At 36.8% G+C, this 19,671-nt stretch overlaps 1 protein-coding gene and 1 long non-coding RNA gene across 2 annotated transcripts in view; both read right to left on the bottom strand.

The window, feature by feature from the left end:
- The window catches only part of LOC125804773 (uncharacterized), a 163,695-nt gene that overhangs the window by 98,850 nt on the left and 45,174 nt on the right, over positions 1 to 19,671 (bottom strand). The gene's annotated exons all lie outside the window — the stretch shown is intronic.
- Positions 1,675 to 5,032, bottom strand: LOC125804785 (uncharacterized). Its single transcript, XR_007440963.1, has 4 exons — positions 4,873 to 5,032; positions 3,418 to 3,534; positions 2,779 to 2,804; positions 1,675 to 2,394 (listed from the first exon to the last, which is right to left on the bottom strand). It is a non-coding gene; the product is annotated as an uncharacterized LOC125804785 (long non-coding RNA).

Here is a 19,671-nt window from a genome sequence, read left to right as displayed (position 1 = left end):
CTAAAGTATAAAAACATTCTGGCTTATTTAACTTGTTTTGTTTACAAACAAGTTTCTGTAGGCTTTAATTTCTTAAATTTCCAATGTATAAAATCGCAAAATAAAAAACAAAATAGGTGTTTCCAAACTGTTGGCTGGATACAACACATCATATTTCTTATCATATTCCATTTTACAAATAGTTCATTCATGTTTATAAAGCTATTTGAACACATATAAGCAAAAGCAATTCACTTTAAGCAATTTACTTACAGATTTTGAAGAGAAAGAAAATAATAATCCCAACTTGAGCCATCAGTGAATAAACAGCAGATATAGATTAACTAGAGAGAAATGAAAAATAAACTGAAGAAAAATATATATTAAAGACTGCATGTTCTCAGTTTCCTGCACCGGAGAGTCAGAGCTCACTGGCTGAGTTAAAGTCACACAGTCAGTCAGATTCTCTCACTTACTGACTTTAACCACGTCTGACCACCAGAGCGCCACTGGTCTCAGTGAGAGACTGTCTGCATGAGCTTTAGTATCAGACAGTCTGTTAATATTAAATTAAATATATATATACCAAGCAAAGTACCAATCAAACATTTAGACACATAATACTGAAGACATTAAAGCTATACAGGAACAAATGCAGATTTTTTTTTTTTTTTGTAAAAACAGAATATGTTGTATACTTTAGATTCTTCTAAGTACCACAAGTAGCTTTGAGGACAGATCTGAGACTCTTCTCTTCTACTCACTCTTCTTAGATGTGTTTATCTACAGTGTAGGAAATAAATAAATGAAATAAATAAATAAATAATAAGCTGTGTCCAATAACAGGATGTGGTACTGTATAACTATATATATATATATAGTTATAGTTTCCTTGATTTTACCAAAATGAGATCCTCCGGAATATAACCAAGAGGACGATGGATGATCACAAGCCATCAAACCAAACTGAACTGGATGAGTTTTGCACCAGGAGTGATGTAGAGTTATCCAAAAGCAGTGTGTGGAGGAGAACATGCCAAGATGCATGAAAACTGTGATTAAAAACCAGGGTTATTCCACCAAATATTGATTTCTGAACTTGTTTTCTTTGCATTATTTGAGGTCTAAAAGCTCTGCATTTTTTTGTTATTATATATAATAAAATAAACATACTGTGTGTGTGTGTGTGTGTGTTTGTAATTCATAGTAATTCATAATATATCGTTGTAATTGTACTTAGGGATGGTATAATCCAGGGGAGGGGCTACTTTAGCAGACACTGTGCTACACCTGTGTTAAGGGATGTATGTGATGTGTTTGTAATTGCGCTTGTACATAAGAAAAAGAAGAAACTTATGAATTTTTACTGTTTTTTTTTCCCGGTACTCCAGTTCATTTGCCCGACACTATTCATAAAGAGTTTAATGGAAATTGTGGATATATGAATACAATTCCTCTTATTATTGTTCTTTTTTTTTATTCTTTACCGTTTTTAAGGTTAATTCTTGTACTATCCAACATGAAGATATATACACACAACAACAACAACAACAACAACAATAATAATAATAATAATAATAATAATAATAATAATAATAATAATAATAATAATAATAATAATAATAATATTGTTAAAAGAACCCATGCATACAACACATTTGTAGAACATAGCAAAATAAAGGTCACAAACAAATCTATTATCAAAACAGGAAAGTTTATTTAATAAAACCAGACAACAGAAATATCAGCTTATGCATTTACTCTCTGTCTAATAGGTAAAAGCTGAACATTGTTTATTAGTAAAAGTACAGATTCACATTTGCTTTTAAATATTTGAACAACAAAAGCAGTCAATATTAAATCTGAAAGGTACTACATCAGAAAGACCTACATTTCCACACGGGCTGAATCTTATCACACACCATCAGTCTGTTAGTTTATCACGTGTGAAAAATTCTACTGAGCTGAGTTTCACACATCTCTCCTTTAGAGAACTGAAACTACATTCAACAGTTTCCTCTCACCCACTTTCAACACCTATGATATACAGTATTTTCCTAAACACTGTGTGAAGCTTTACTACAGATCTCCACCAATGGAAACAGTAGAGGTCAAAAAGAGGGAATTTGCAATAAAAACACACACAGAATTATTTATTCTCACAGTCACAGAGCAAAATAAAACATTAATTAAAAAAGATTTAAAGAGATGTGAATTTACAACATTTTATTGTATAATGGAGGATTGTTAATTAATGATCACAGTCATAGTGAACGATTATAGATGTATATAGATGTAGATTGGAAATGATAAAAGCTACTGAGTTTGATGATCAGTAAATGTGGAGTATTGCACTTTAGAGTTCACATCAGACTGTCCTCGCTTCAGCCTCAGTCTAGAGGAAGTGTAGTGGCCCTGTGAGATCAAGCACAGCAAGTTAGAAAAATTGAAGTATATTTGTGTAATAACTTTATAGCACATATGTATGCATATAATAACGTGTTGTAACATATTTATAAAGCAATACTTATTTATGCTATAAACAACTTTATAAACGGCATAAATCCCCAAAAAACAATAAATATTTAATTGAAAATAATTTGGGGACATTCGTATCGGTACATTATTCTACTTGTATTGAAAAACAACTAAATTATAATTGTGTAAATAAAAATAAAACAATTCATGTGTATGTTTTTAGGTGCTATGATGCTATTAATAGGTAGCCTGGAAATGAAGCATTACTCAAAGTAGTACAAGACTGTAAAGAAGCATAAGGGAACACACATAATTTAGTACCTGACTAGCTGGCTTCTCCTGTAGGCCTATTTTGTAAGAAAAAAAAACATTGTTTAAAAAAATACAATAAAATTTTATTGTTCTATTTGTCATGGAACATTACATCAAAACACTTACAGTAAATTGCTATACTGAAACTAGTACCGATATGTAGTACCGAAATGTTTGTTGGATTATTAAATAAGATATTAAGACACATGAAACAAACACATAATGAAAATGATGTATACTAAAGCCATTTTAGGGCCTATGTTACACCTTGGGCAAGGCTCATCATGATGCTCATTGCTATCTTACATAACTCCAAACAGTATATGTTCACGCTTTGCGGCTGCATCTTTTAAATAGAATTGGTGCTCGTGAAAATATCTCTGCTATATTTATGTTGAGGTGTTTGGTGCTCTGGAAGTGAGGTAATTATATAGTCTGGTAAAATAATAGTCAGGTAATTTTTCTGGCGTATTGATATCTTGTCAATGTAAAACACAGGTGCTCCACTGACTAAACAAAACCCTGACAACAGTCAACAGTCAGATGTTCACTGCTATCTTGGGGACGCAGATGTGCCCTGCTCGCACAACTAGCACACTCTCCCACTAAAATAGGGCCCACATTCTTTTAATCACTGTAGAATCTCACCCCTGCAGTGTTTGCACTGAGTCCTCTTACAGATTAGAACAGCTTGAGCAATGATCCAAATCACAGACACACCAAAAGCCACTTCCAGACTGAACGTAGTGCGATCATCAGACCTGTCTACATAGAAGCATTAGTTAATATCATACATTACATTCAAATTTTTAAATGTTAAATATCCTACGTTGTATTATGTACCATAATACCAGCAATAAAACATCTACACATTAATAAATGCAGCTAAATAAAGTTTTTTATAAGCAATGAAGGTTTATGTGATCTATTTATTAATTTATACTTAAAGCAACAGTCAGTAATGTTTGTGGATGTGACAATTATTATCCATCTTGTTCTTTAATGGTCAGGACCCCACATGTCCACCACAGATTAGCTATTATTTGGGTGGTGGGTCATGATAATGCACTGGTAATAGTGCTGTCACATAATAGTGACTAGGATGCTGCCCACAGGACGCTGCCCACAGGACACTGTCGGTGGACTATTCACAGTCCAGACAGTGAGGTGTTTAAAAAAAGTGGGGTCCTGACCATTAAAGGGGATACAGGGTAACAGTAAAATAATATCAAAAAATATACAGAGAAACAGACAGTAACGTGCAGGGCACCTGCCCTTTTGCTGTCCTTGGCTGATATTGCCCTTCCGAGGGAGGGGAAAAAAATATATAGGCAAATATGATTTCATATTTCAACAAGATTTTCTTTATAATTCGTCATTTTAATTGAAGTTTCGTAAAACAAAGTTTTCAGAGTCAATTATTCAGATTCAGACACCTCGAGAGGGGTGGGGCGCGGGCGTAGCGGGAGCCAGAAAAAAAAAAAACTCAGCACACGACTGGGCGGCACTTCAGCCGACTAGCAGACACCCAAGAGGAGTTTAAAGATGCCGTGGGAGTAGAGTGACTGCCCTGAAGGTGAGCTTGAAATGTAGCCTTTATAGTATTACAAGACGATCACAATCAACTTCTCTAAAATCCGATGTCATCGAGTTTAGGACGTTTAGTGATCCTAAATAATCTGACAGCCACCTACTGTGCCACGTTTAGGTAGCAAAAAAAAACCCGACAGTCAGCTATCTTGCAGTCAACATTTTACATGGCTCAGGTTGTTTTGTGGGAGGCTAACCAAACTAATTTACATGCAGCTGATAACATTTCATTTTGTCAAGCAAGGTGAATGACAGACATAAAGCACTATTCGAATTATTCACATGCACGTTGTGTTAATGCAGAAAAAGTACACTGCTACACTGCTAACACTTTACACTGCTTACATTTTCACAATGTAATATTTCAATAAAGACAGTGTGCTTAAAGTGAAAAACCTCTGAGGTTGTTCTGTTGCTGTTTATTTATTTTGGGGGGTGGGGGGGGGGGGTCCTTCAAGATTCCTGTGCACATCCCTGGAAACAGATACTGTACATGATTAAAATCAGGCTTACTGAAATCTAATGTTGCTCCAGCGCTAAAGACAATCTCATTGCTGGTCACCACAGCACAGTAGTACGTCCCAGAGTTGTTCTCATTGTTGAGGACGATCTTGGAGAAAGTGTGGAAACAGTTATCTTTAGAGGAGCTGATCTCACACTGACGGCTGCTGCTGCTGCTGCTGTTGTTGTGATGAGTAAAGATGATTTCAGGAAAGGATGATCCTGCAGCAGATCTGATCCAGAACACTCTCAGTTCTGCTGATCTGATCTCAGAGAGAACCGTACACTGAAGATTCACTGCTTCTCCTGGAGGAACCAATCCTGATGCTGGAGTTTGGAGAACTGAGATGCTGAACTGAGGGTGACCTGGTGGAGATATTATGCAGAATATAAGCTCTACGTGAATTAGGTTGGATTGGCTTTATCCAAATCACATTAGCCAGTATCTCTCTCTCTCTCTCTCTCTCTCTCTCTCTCTCTCTCTCTCTCTCTCTACTATATATACAGTAGCAATATTGCTGCTGAATATAACAGTGTTAAATCACAATGTCAATTTAACACAGCTTATGTTTAAGAGTGTCACATGACTTGCCAAATGTTTTCTTGTTTTTTTCGTACATGATTGCAGTCATGTTTGATTATTGGTTTTTGACATTTTTGACATAATTTAAATCTGAAATTTGGATTTTTTTTTTACTTTTTTATTTTGAAAACTATTAGTCTTTGTTTGTTTTTTTTGTTTTTTTTACCAGAATGTCACTGATGTCACAGTCACTGGAGTTACATCCTGCATCCTGACACCTGATATGCTGGAACACCAGTGACTGGTTTGAAAACTGGATGGATGAAACTTGATTTTGGGCCCTTATCTTACACCCTTGCATAAGGCGTGTCACAATGCTCATTGCTAACCAACAGTTTGTTTTTGGCCCTGCGTCTGGGTTGTTTAAGTAGCAATGGTGCTTGTGAATTTATTTCCAACAATGAGTACACACATACAGCCCTGCTCATTGCACACACACACACACACACACACACACACACACACACACACACACACACACAAGGATGGGCCTCAGTGCGTAAACTCAACTTTTACATCAACAATAAACAGAAGACAAAATAAAATAACATTTGTGTTCCTAAATAAATAAATAACCTGCTAGCACACTTTACAGCATGCTGATTGGTTTATGTCATGTTAAATCAAGCTTTCTGTTAGGGGCACAGTTGCTGGTTCGCCTACAGATCGTTAAAATAGGTCCCTTTAAAATAATATCAACCTGAATTCCCACCCCAATAGGAGAATGACCCATATTTAACATATTTATCTATAAGTGTTATTTTATCTTATATACTGAATATAAAATGTTCTGTCTGTTGCAAGTAAATAAACTTTCAAAAATGTTTTTGTTAAATTATATTTTACAAAAAAATAAAAATAAAAACAGTAATCTGATTACCTGTCACTGTTTTTTTATTTTATTATTATTTTTTTTTTTGGCCCAACCACCACCCCCCCTCTTCGGAGGACAATTTATTTATATTATATTATTTATATTATATTTATATTAATTACTTTATTTTTATTTATTTATTTATTTATTTTATTTTTTATTATTATTATTATTATTATTATTATTATTATTATTATTATTATTATTATTATTTTTTTTTTTAATATATTTTAGTATTATTATTATTTTTTTTTATATATATATATATATTTTGTGTGGATATAATTGTGGGAGTTCAGGGTTGGAAGGATCGGAGTGTGAGGTACAGGAGGGGGGTACAAGAAGAAGAAAAAAAAACAAAAAAAAAAAAAACAAAACAAAAACAAACAAACAAACAAAAAAATAATAATAATAAAATAAAATAAACATAAAATAAACAAACATACATACATACACATACTCACATATCTAACTATACATATGCTTATACATATACACACATACATAAATATACATACATATTAATACATACACATAAATACATACACACACACGCACAGTTACTTCTATTCTATTGTTTTTTGCAAAAATATATCATGTGTTACGGATTATGTCATGAAATGCCTACCACAATGGAGGCAAGAAACCGCCACCATGCCCCTGTGATCCAGAGGCAGATAGGGAAGAACCCAGTGGACCCAGACCATCCACAGCCCATTAGGAGCCCAGAAGACCCACGGCCACACATCCCGATGGTAACCATGCGCACACCCCAGATGAGGACGAGGGAGACTCCAGACGAAGCCCCCATGGCAACGAGCAAGAGTCCAGAGAGCCAAAGGAAGCGAGCAGCCCACCCCCCGGCAGGCCAGCACCCCCTGCACGAGCCGAGCATGCGGCCCCCGAGATCCCCAGCACCCGGGAACAGCCCGACACCCGGCAGGCCCCCCCCCACGCCAAGGGGGCCCAAGCCACCCCCAGGCCACGGCCACCAAGGGGGCGGGCCAGAGACCACATTAGGGCATCCGGCCACACACCCAGGGACCCACGGACGCCCACCCCCCCAGGAACGGCAGTGACGATCGGCGGAGAGCAGCGTGGAGCGGTAGGGAGGGCAAAAACCCGCCCTCCGCAACCATGTCCCACAGGTGTCCATGCTCAGTCAGCCCCAAACCCAGGACCAACTGTTCACGCACACTTGCACATTCACACACCCATCACACACACATCCGAACATACATAAACACCTAATGCGGGCATGCGGGCACCAGTACCGAGCCAGCGGCAACCTAGGGAAGCAGCCAACCCGGCCCCGAACAATCACCCGACCCACACCCCAGGCAGGGTGCACGAAACCAGGGTGTGAGAAGACCTGACCCCCCTCCTCCCCCCACCCAGCATGTTGCAGTGATATGAATGTGTATAATGAGAAGAATGAATGAAAGCTACAGTGCTATTAAAATTGGAGGGACAGCTGTAATATGAGAACTGAATAACAGCACCCAACCACACTGCCCCCCCAAAGGCCCTCAATGTCTAAAATGCGAAATAAAATTGAGGAGCAGGGAGCACCTGCCCCCCAAAACCCTATGTGTAATATGATGTGTGTAAGCTGTATGATGAGTTTGTATGTGTAATGCGATGTTAGACTGAGTAGGAGTCGGGGAAGGGCCAGGAAAGGACCGAGGGGCAGAGGACTACCCCCCGGAGGAAGAGAGCCAACTACTGCTGGCTCACTAGGCACCCAGTTCCATACACCCAACCGCAGTACAGGGAAGGCAAGTCCAGGGTGTAGAGCGGCTACGGCCCCAGGACACCGTCGCTCTGCAAGACAGCGCCCCCATCCCCACACTGCAATACAACATAAATACACATCCCCACTCACATACAAAAGACAACAGATATTACACACACACACACACAGACACATTTACACTAAACATCCCACTCTTTCTCATACACACACAGTGGTCCTGAGCCCAGGACCAACCGGTCTTAAGTGGGAGACTGCCGCTTCCCCACCTGAGCGCCCCTACCTCCCCACAGGGAGGGCACCCAGAATCCCGGAATGCCAACCAGACACCCCAACACGGACCAAACCACCACCCCCCACGACGGCGCGCCCAAGAGAGGCATAGACCCTCCCCAGCGCAGGGAGGGACCCAAACAGGCGACAGACGCCCACGGGCACCAGGGCCCCGGACTCCGCACCCCGACCGCCACAGGGGAACCCAGCCAACCGGACAGGGCCAGCACCCACCACCATGGGCCCCCCAGACCCATACCCCAAGACCACAATAGCATACATCCAGGCCCCCCCCACCAACAACCAGGGCCCGCACACAGAAATCACCAAGCGACAGCCACCGTCCCCAGTCCAAGAGCCATCAGACACCCGAATCCCCCGATCCCCCCCCCCCCCCAGCCACCTGCAGGACGCACCAGGAGACACGACTACAGCCGCCCACCCCCATCATGTGATGGAACTGATCAGTGGGAACCAGAGAGATTCAAATGTAGCCAATTGGTTTTTTGAGGTTGCAGACATTCTTTCCAGACTAATGTGGTCTAAAAGTACATTTCTATAGTGATTTATGCATAAATCATTTTTTGATTTACACTTCATGAGGATAGTTTTCTTAGCGATGCATAAGACAGTGAGAACTATGTGCAATATATTTGTTTCCATGTTTAGTTCACTTACATCACCTAAAATGCATAGTTTGGGTGAAGCTGGGATATTGCAATTAAACCAGGTAGATAAGTCTTCACATATCATCTGCCAGAATCTCTGAACAGGCATGCAAAACCATATAGCATGTATATAATTCTCAATATGATTGCCCGAACAGTTAGTGCATATATTTGTTTCTCTAAGGCCCATTTGGAACATTCTATGCCCTGTATAATGTGTTCTATGGAGAATTTTGTATTGTATGAGTTGTAAATTTGGACTTTTCGTCATTTTGAAATGGTTTAAACATATCTGTGTCCAAAAGTTCTTATCTGGGTTCATGGAGAGATCTCGATCCCATTTTGTAATTGGGAGGGATATTGAATCATTAATTTTGGATAATAACTTATATATTTTTGATAACAATTTAGGAGTATAGAGAACTCTTTTATCAAAAAGATTACCTGTCACTGTTAAGAACATGCCAGATGAAAACACTACATTGTTCATTTTAGTCCCTCCACAGAAGTAGATTCCTTCATCCTCCTTACTAGCCTTTTTAATAGTCAGAAAATTGCCGTTCATGTTTAGTCTGTTTGAACCTGTGCTGTATATGGGTTCCGTTTTATTAGCTAACTGGATTACCAGTTCCTTTGGTTCCTGTCCTAGTTTCTGCATGTACCAAGACTTAGCACTGTAACTGGTCCTCTGATCAAGTCTGCACTGCAGAGTTACACTCGATCCAGAGCTCACTGAGATCAACGATGGCTCATAGTGTACCACAGCTTCAGCGGCGTCTATTAAATAAGATGGAGAAATAAGATCTAGATCAGTGAAAGTACAGTAGACACAGTAGAAGATACGAGTATAAATCAGTTCAGTTCAATAATGAGCTACATAAAGTTACAATGTAATATTACACTGTGGAATGTATAGTAAAATATAGTATATTAAAGACACAATCTTCATGATTTGGGCTCTGCATGCCACCACTCTGAATTTAAAATCTGACTACTGAAATGCAGATAAAGTGTAGATTTTCAGAAGCGTTTAGGAACTGCAACATTTTTTCTACAAAACCTTCCTAATTTAGTGACTTAAAGATAATTGGACAAATGAGCTACCTTAAACAAAATGTTAATTTTTAAAACTTATTGGAGAATACTGTGGCGTGGAGGAGGAAGGAAAACCAGCGAGACTCATGTCAGTGCTCTCTTGCTCTTTTTATTTTGCTGTGAGGAGGGCACTAAGAGCTGGATATACACAGAATTCCACCAGGAGTAGAACTAACTACAGCCGCAACTCAGCTAACCCCACTCTTACACACAGAGAACACACAAAGGGTGAGGCATTATACAAAACAACCACATTACTGATAACTTCATGAATTATAGTAAAACAGTGGGGGGTAAAGATGACATGAAACTCTGGAATAAACAGTAATATAAGCACACCGAAAACAACCCACATCTCCCAACAGGGTGGGCTCCCATAATTCCTCCCGCCCCCACTCCAGTCCCGACACCACAATACTTTGCAGGCAATGACTGTTTGAAGTCTGGAGCTCATGAATATCACCAAACACTGGGTTTCCTAATTTATGATGTTTTGCCAGGCCTTTACTGCAGCTGTTTTCAGATGTTGCTGGTTTGTGGGTTTTTCAGATTTTAGTTTTGTCCCTAAGCTTCTAGTCAACCTTGCTAAATTTGGTTGAATCTGAGCAGAAAGCAAATCCCTGTGCACTTCAGAATTCATCCTTCTGTTTCTGTCTTCTGTCACATCATCAATAAACTAATGACCCGGTGCCATTGGAAGCCACACATCCCCATGTCACCACCTCCATGTTTTACAGAGGAGGTGAGGGGCTTTCTGTCATAAATTAGCTTTTGAGGTAATTTGTCTCATTTATAATAATGAGGAGGCTTTGCAAAAAAAGATGGTTGTAATTCCTAATCGTTCCATAGGATATTTTTGTTTACCCCGTGATTTAAACCTGGCATGCAGAGCCCTATTTATAAGGATAAAGTACAGTGTGAACACTGTATATTTAATCACAACACCTCTAAAATACTGTAATTTATATTACTTAAATATAACAATTATAGTATTATCAGTGCAAACTAAAGGAAACAAACCTTTGAATGCCACATTTTTGCCACATCAGTTATTTGTATTAGTTCAATAAAAAAATTAGTACTATTCCTTTTATTTGACTCTACTCAGCTAAAAACTGATGATTATAAATCTTTCAAGACCATTGTTCAACATTCCATCAGTTACTACATCTTTACTTATGGTTAGTTAGTAATTATCTTTACTAGTGTTAGCAAGCTGATCTAACCAACCACTAGCTTTCACCTGCTAAACTAATTAGCGAATGACTGCCGTTCGCTGTACATTTCAGCTTCAGGTGATCTAACCTGCTGTAGCTTTCTGTGTTTATATACAGTTATGGATTATATAAAAAGGTCATTCTCTCTGCATAATAATAAAAACTACTGATTTGGAAATTAAGTTAAAATATATTTTCAAACACAGATTCTTGTTTAAACTGCTTAAAAAGAAATCTTAAAATTACTGGTATGTCATTTACAGGAGAAATATATGCTTCCTGAAAAAACTGATATTTTGACCTTGATGAGTTGCAGTAAAGTCAACAAAATCTGCAGCAAAATGCTGTAAACAGTTTCTACAGTACTGACTTCTTCATTATACGTTAGTGAATAATTCAAAAACTTACATATTTTCTGCAGAAAGAGAAAGAGAAGCCAGGCTGAAGACATCATCAGAAAATAAGCAGCATTTATTAGAAGCAAGGTGAAAAGGAAGCAATTCACACCACTGTATTAAAAACTCTGTGTTAGTCTGCTGGTATCTAGAGATTTATTGGCTGCTGACAGTCACAGGGTGTCATCATGCCTAATGTGCTTATCTCTATGTCTCCACCAGAAGCCCTCAGAGACTTGTCAAAAGCAAAGGGTTGCAAACCATAGGCATTGCAAGTGTACTGAAAGATACAGAGCTCAACCCAGTGAATGAGAACCTTTTCTTCTTTTTTTGCCTCCCAGCGATTTGACAATCTGTCCTGTATAACGTGTGCTTTAAAATTAATTTAGAAATTAACAGACTGTGCAGGAATGTAGCAATATTGATTGTTGTTGGCTTAATAAAAAATATAAGAAAAATAACTAGACCACAAAAGAGAAAACACTGTTTTAAACAGAAAACACAAAAGTGACAAACACTAATTGGAGTTATGAAAACAGAATTTTGAGAGAGGAACTACACTTTATAACATTTTCAGAAAGGGTCTACACGTTCCTTGTCCCTATATCTTCATGTTGAACTAGATCATCCACCTCCACTCGTTTCATCCCTTCATTAACTATACTTACTTAAACCAAATAATCCACCATGAAACTGCACTCAACTCAAATCTTTATAAAACCCTATTTAAGTTAAATTCTAATTTAACTTGTGCTATGGTTAAATCAGACAGAATTTCCCCAGTAATTCCATTCTTGACAACAATAAAAAAAAAAGTTTAAAGATGTAATTTCTCTAGAAACCATAACCATGAGAATAGGTCACTCAGATTAAATTAGGATTCATGGTCTCACCACTGCCACACCATGGAGGGAGAATTACAGCGCTGCCAATCAAATGTGAGAAATTTGCATGTCATGTACGATTTAATAATGCAATATATATATATATATATATATATATATCAAATGTACTTTTCTTCGTTTCGCGTTCCCTCGCCATGATAACGCAGCTGAGAAAGTTTTGTTTAATCAGCCCTCAAATCTTCAGCATCTGCCTTCGGAGCACAGATTTGCTCCTGGGAAATTTAGAAAAAGTTCTGATTAATTGCATGGTTGTGGAGAAACACGCTGAGAGAAGTATATAAAAAAGGTTCTAATACACATCGCCCAATACACAGAATGTGTCCAATCAATAACCACAAATGAAACATTAAAGTTTTGTCACCAGCGAGCCAGATAAGGACCAGAACCAGACAGAGACAGTTGGACAAACTCAAGCTTTTTATTTTCTTAACACGGAATTATCAAACTCAAGTTAAAGTGTTCTTTCTTCTGTTGAAAGGAAAAAAACAGCGGTTGGGCGGGTGGTGGGGTTGTGGGTAGGGCTAGAGGAGCAGGGCGGGGGAGGAAAACACACCGGCAGGGTAAAAAAAATATGCAGCGTTGGCGTGTCTGCCTAGCCACACTACAGTGCACTATTCCAACAGGACAATGTTCATTCACATACTGCTGCCATTTCAAGAGCTTATCTTAAAGAAACAGATATGCCATGGCCAGCTGCAAAAGTTTCCTCTTCATTATGTCCAAAATGCATCATTGACATTCACTATCTCTGCCTTATCAGCCTATCACAGTTGAGCACCACCCAAACACACTGGGGTTCAGGGGTGAATATAGATATATAGAAAATATTTATGTGTATCAGTCAGTTCACAGGATCAAAAAAGAGATAAGGTACTTTTTATACATCATTACACATTTATAGTATGTTAAAAATGCAAAAATATCAAAAGTACTTTTACCTGGTAAAAGCATTATTACTGAGTTATTCTTTTGTCAGTGTTGGTGGAGTACGTCACTTCAGAATATACACTGAGTTGTTGCTGCTTCCTTCTCCCATGTTTGGATTTCTTCTTGGAGAAATGTACAGCAGCATAATTAAGCTCTGCAGCATCGTAAACCTGTGAGAATAGACATTGGAGATGTAACACTACAGCACCTTATAAATTTGTATATGTAAGATGAGAAAGAACATACCTCATTGGCTGCCATTTCTGTGCCAGTACTTTGATGTTGTTTACCTGAAAATAAGCATGATTTTTCATGTCTTTAATGTCAAAACGTAAAGTATCATTCAATTTTTTCAAGTTTTAAAGTGATCAGCACAATAATGTATTAGTCTACTCATGCTTTAGTAGAGCTCAGTAACAGTGTGATAAATAACTGATACGAGCACAGTGATTTATCAGTCTACTCATGCTTTAGTAGAGCTTAGATATATAGCTGAAGAGCACATTGATTTATCAGTCTACTCATGCATTAGTAGAGTTCAATAACACTGAGATAAAAAGACAGGTCTGGAACCAGTTTCACAAAAGCATCTTAGTGTTAACATTTTTGTAGAGGGAATATTCAATATAATGTTGGCTTGACCGTTTAGGAGTCATCTTAGCACTAAAAGGCTTTTGTAAAACTAAGCCCACCACAGTCATTTATCAATCTACTCAGGCTATGTTACAGCTCAATTACATTATAGAAGCTAAATACTACCGTCATTACAAAATACCAAACACAAACAAAGACCTGCTTACTTACCATCACAGTGATAAGAGTTTTTCCCTTTATAGATCACAATTGCCTGAACTGAGATCACAACCACACACACTCCCAAAGCAATGGCAAAACATATAATTGAGGAGCTCACAGGCAGCACTGTTGGAAAAAATAAAGAAAAACTAAACACAAAAGAGAAAACACTCAAGCCCACCAACCCTTAACCAAACAACCAATCTTGTCCTAGGCTTTCCTTTATTCTATCCGTGAGTAATCATTTTCACTTGCAAGAAGTCAATCTACAGGTTTGAAGCAATGCCAATATTTAAATCAAATATTGAAACGGAAAATGATAATTTACTTTCACCTTCAGTTCAGTTGCATTTAATAGACATGCAGGTTAATGTTAGTTGAATGTTAGTTGAACATCTTTAACACACATAAAATCATGTTAATAACAACTAGGATTGGTGATTGGTTGACAGGACAAGCATTCTTAAGGTTTGGATTCTGGGGTTTATTTGCTTCTACTGTTATAAAATATAATTTCTAATGCTCACTCAGATCTACTGGTGTCCCGTTCCCAACGATGATCCTCCCACAGGTCTCCACAGCGCAGTAGTAAGTTGCAGCATGGTGGTTGTTGGGGATGTTGGTGGAGAAGTTGTACACACTGCTGTGTTTAGAAGAGCTGATCTCACACTGACGGCTGCTGCTGCTGCTGCTGTTGTGATGAGTGAAGATGATTTCAGGAAAGGATGATCCTGCAGCAGATCTGATCCAGAACACTCTCAGTTCTGCTGATCTGATCTCAGAGAGAACCGTACACTGAAGATTCACTGCTTCTCCTGGAGAAACCGACTGCATTGCTGGAGTTTGGAGAAGTGAGATGTTATAGTTTGTAGTATCTTGAGCTGTGATGCCATGTAGATGCATGAAATAAGTCTTCGCTGATACTGTTCTTTGTATATAAGAAAATTTATTACAGAAAAAAGAATAATTAGTACAAAAGATAACAGCATCATTAACAAGCAAACCGGTTTTGCAGGGAGAGAGCTCTTTTCCCAAATCTGATCCGTAGCTCTCTGGCTGGAATTGCTGAAGTCCAGCCTTTATGTTTGAAAAACACCTCACAGCTGGAAACACTTAACATACGCTCCTATAGCGCACATACATAGAACATACACAAGTTAGTCTGACGCAATGCATGGGAGGGGAAAGAAGTGCTCCCCCACACTAGCCTATGCTTGAAAAAACAAATGTGTTTAAGTTAGGGCTAACTCCATCTGTTCCCTGTGGTCCAGTGGTCATTATGTGTGGAAAATATATATGATAATGGTGAATATGGTGAATATCCCATGTGTTTACAACTGTGTATGCTCAAATATACGTCAAGTTCATATCTGGGGGACCTGTTTGAGACAACAACAAAATGATTAGAGCACTAGTAACCTAGTTTTTATAACATTTTCCTAATACAACATATTAGCTATGGCCTTAAGCTACAAAGCTGGAACAAAGTACAAGATACAAGGCTTGGTCATTTCTCTTAGGAACTGTAAAAAAATAAATAAATAAAAGCCCTTTGTCACATCTTTCTTTAAATTTAATTTTTCAATTGTTTGCCCCATTTATTTATTATTGTTTTGATGTTTTAATAATTAATAAACTGTTTTTTAAGTATTTCTTCAAAATTTAAAATATTTTATCTTTTATTGCTTTATGTTTACAAAAAAAATCATATATATTATTTTAAGGCTAGTAATTCCTCAGGTCTTGTCGCTGGGGGACACCTAAGTAAACAAAACTGTAATAAAAAAAAAACATTTTCTTTCAAAGTCAATGGAGCACTGGACTTAAATCTTTAATCTACACAGATTTCCACCATGCAAACTAATTGTTAGTCAGTTACATACTTAGCTGGTTAGTTAAATAGTTTGCCAGCTAGCTATCTAGTTTGATAGTTATCTAACTAGCTAACTGCTAGTAAGTTAGCCAGATAATTAGTTTCTTAGTTAGTTAATTAGTTATCTAGGTAGCTACTTATTTAGATTTTTAGCTAGCTATTTGCATATTAGCTAGCTAGCTAAATGCTAATTAGCTAGCTAATTAGCTAGCTAAATGTTAGTTAGTTAGTTAGCTAGATAGTTAGTTAGTTATTCAGTCAGTCAGACAGCTAAATAGACAGCTATCTAAATGCTAGTTAGTTAACATTAGTTAGGTAGTTAGTTAGTCAATTAGATAGACTAGCTAAATGCTAGTTAGTTAGTTAGTTAGTTAGTTAGTTAGTTAGTTAGTTAGTTAGTTAGTTAAACAGCTAACTAGCTAAATGCCAGTTAGATAGATAGATAGATAGATAGATAGATAGATAGATAGATAGATAGATAGATAGATAGATAGATAGATAGATAGATAGATAGATAGATAGATAGATAGATAGATAGATAGATAGATAGATAGTATTTATCCATATCTGTGGCTTTCAACTACATTGTAAATGAGGAACCTTTCTCAGTTTAAACCTGAGCTTAAATAAGGCATAATGATAATAAAAATGCACTATTATTATTATTAATCTGTCATAATGTGCTATAATTGTTTAATATTACCTAGTAGCCTTCATTTCATTCAATAAAATCCCAGATGTAATGCATTGAATGAATACAACTTTATGTATTTTTTTTATTGCTGTAAAAAATGTAACTGAATAGGTGAAACAATTAATTACCTGAAACAGCTAGAAACATTCCATTGTAGAATGTGATCACATTCACTAGAGATAATGCACAGAAGTACATTCCTTCATCCTCTTTAGTAGCACGGAGAATCGTCAGAGAAATCGTATTTTCAGTTCTTTCTATTTTAAAACCAGAGTGATGGAATGGTGGGAAAATTATAGGATCTGAATATGATCCCACCATTCCCACCTGCTGAGGAGTGTGTCCCAGTCTTTCTTTGTACCAAAGAAAAAGATCACTGGATTTTTTTCCAACTGTGCACTGAAGCGTGATCGATTCCCCATGCTCAACAATGACTAATGATTCCAGCTGATAAAGAGCCATCATCGCTACAAAACAATAAAGAAATTATTATATTATATATACATCATACATAGCCACTGATGGACAACACCCCTATACAGTTATGTAAAAAATTAGAAAAGCCCATGAAAAAAAAACTTTTTATAAAATTTTTTAAATGCTTTTTTTAAACATATTTTATCATATGGACTATCTGAGCATTGTTTAAACAGTACTGAAGAACGGAGCTTGTATAACAGACCAATGCAGAATAATTTCAGCAGTGTGATTTCTGATTGGATCCTTGTATGCACTGAATATTACTTTAGAGAAAACCATTTAGTCCAAATCAAAGTTTGGACAATTACTATTTGTCCATTCATTTTGAAATTTGAACACAATAAAATGACTTCAACAAAAATAGCGCAACCACTGAGACAATGTTTGAGACAGTGACAATCATTACTGTCATGCAAAAAACATATTATTCCAAAATGAGAGCACTTAAATTTAAATGGAAGTCAATGTGAAAATAATACATTGTTAACCATGTTATTTTGGAGAATTTCTATTGGTTTATGTAAACACATAATTATAAAGACAAAAATGTATTTCTCCTAAAAAGTAACTCCTAGTCAACAGTATGAATTTGTATGAAAGTCAATGTAAAAACATTTTGTTCTTATTAAAAGTTTGGTGTAATTCTATTGGTCCTTTTATCATGACATTTGGACACAATAATAATTACAACTGCCAGATTTATATTATGACAAAAATGAAAGTAAGCAGCAAAAATAGAAATATAAAGTTTGTTCAACAGTGACAATCATCACTGTCATACAAAATTCAACTTTACAGGAAGAGGAACATGCCTTTTAATACTTTTAATGAAAGTCGAAGTAAATAAGATTTAATTCAAAGTCAGTTGGGAGCAGCTTTGAATTAAATTGTTCTCATAAAACAATCAGATTCAAAATATGTAAAAAGGTGAGAAATTGCAAATATGGAGATGCAAGAATTTGACATAACATTAATGGAGATCATATAAAAATGTTTTATTTTTTGTAATAATATTGGCAGGTGAATAAATTAAATACAATCCAATACAAAAAGAACACTCTTAAATTCTAACAACATGGTTTGATTGTTCTAAATTTATAATTTCAGTTTTTAAAAATCTTTTAAAACTTACTCATTTTGTAGAAACACAGAATAAGAATCCAGACCTGACCTGAGTCCATAGTAAAAACAGTAGAAGCAGTAAAATCTTCTATGGGTAAAGCAGAAGATTTAAAGGCAGTTGTGTTCAAAGCTTTTTGTTTGATTGGCTGAAGCCTCTCAGGTTCAGCTCAGGTTTCATATACCTGTTCTGTGATCTTCATTGGCCAGCAGAAGTCAAAACTTACTTACTGAACACTGTTAAACAGTGTAACTTCATAATTACACAAAACATTACTTATCTGAGAAACTCTTCTACTTATGACCCGCCTCAATAATGACTTATTTATAATACCTTATTAGTTATAAAATATATTGGAATTCTGTAATGCTATTTTAAAATTTAGGTGATTAAGGGTACATTTACATATTATAATATTACACTAGACATACTTTACTTGATGTTGATCAATGAAAAAAAAAATCATTGTATGCAAAGGGCATGAATAAATACTGCAAACTTCAATCCATATTAAACAGTGCTAAGAGACATGTATTTTTAGATCAATTTGATAGAAATAGACATAAAAAAATTCTAAACAAATATTAGAACTTTGACTAAATGTAAAATAAATGTTTGGATTCATTATGTACAGTCACCGATTTTTAGAAAATGATGGATTCATTTATAAAGGGAAAAAAACAATCCAAACCAACCCATTTAAGAAATCAATGAATAAAATCTGTCTGACAACATGAAGCAGGATAAAAAAAATCTCAAAAAGCAACAACTATTATTCACAAACGGAGAAAACATGGAACTGTGGTGAAACTTCCCAGGAGTAACCGGACAAGCAAAATTACTCCATCAGGCCATGGACAACTCATCCAGGGGTCCAAAACAGAACAATATCTTAAGAACTGAAAGTCAAACATGGTGGTGGTAGCATGATGGTCTGAGGCCGCTTAAGGATCTGGACCACTTTCTGTAACTGATGGAACCATGAGTTCTGCTGTCTACAATCCTGAAAGAGAATGCCCAGCCATCTGTTTGTGACCTTAATTCAGCCACATTGGAAGTTTTTGAGCATAATTTGTCTGTTTAAGATCATGTCACAACATGGTCGTGGTAGTGAGGGGAAAAGTGGACCTAACTACACAGAGCCCGAGTACGGAGTGGG

This window comes from Astyanax mexicanus, chromosome 10 (assembly GCF_023375975.1).
Source record: "Astyanax mexicanus isolate ESR-SI-001 chromosome 10, AstMex3_surface, whole genome shotgun sequence".
In the NCBI taxonomy this organism is placed as follows: Eukaryota; Metazoa; Chordata; class Actinopteri; order Characiformes; family Acestrorhamphidae; genus Astyanax; species Astyanax mexicanus.
The sequence above is the reverse complement of the archived record's forward strand: the minus strand, read 5'-3'. Positions and strand labels throughout refer to the sequence as shown.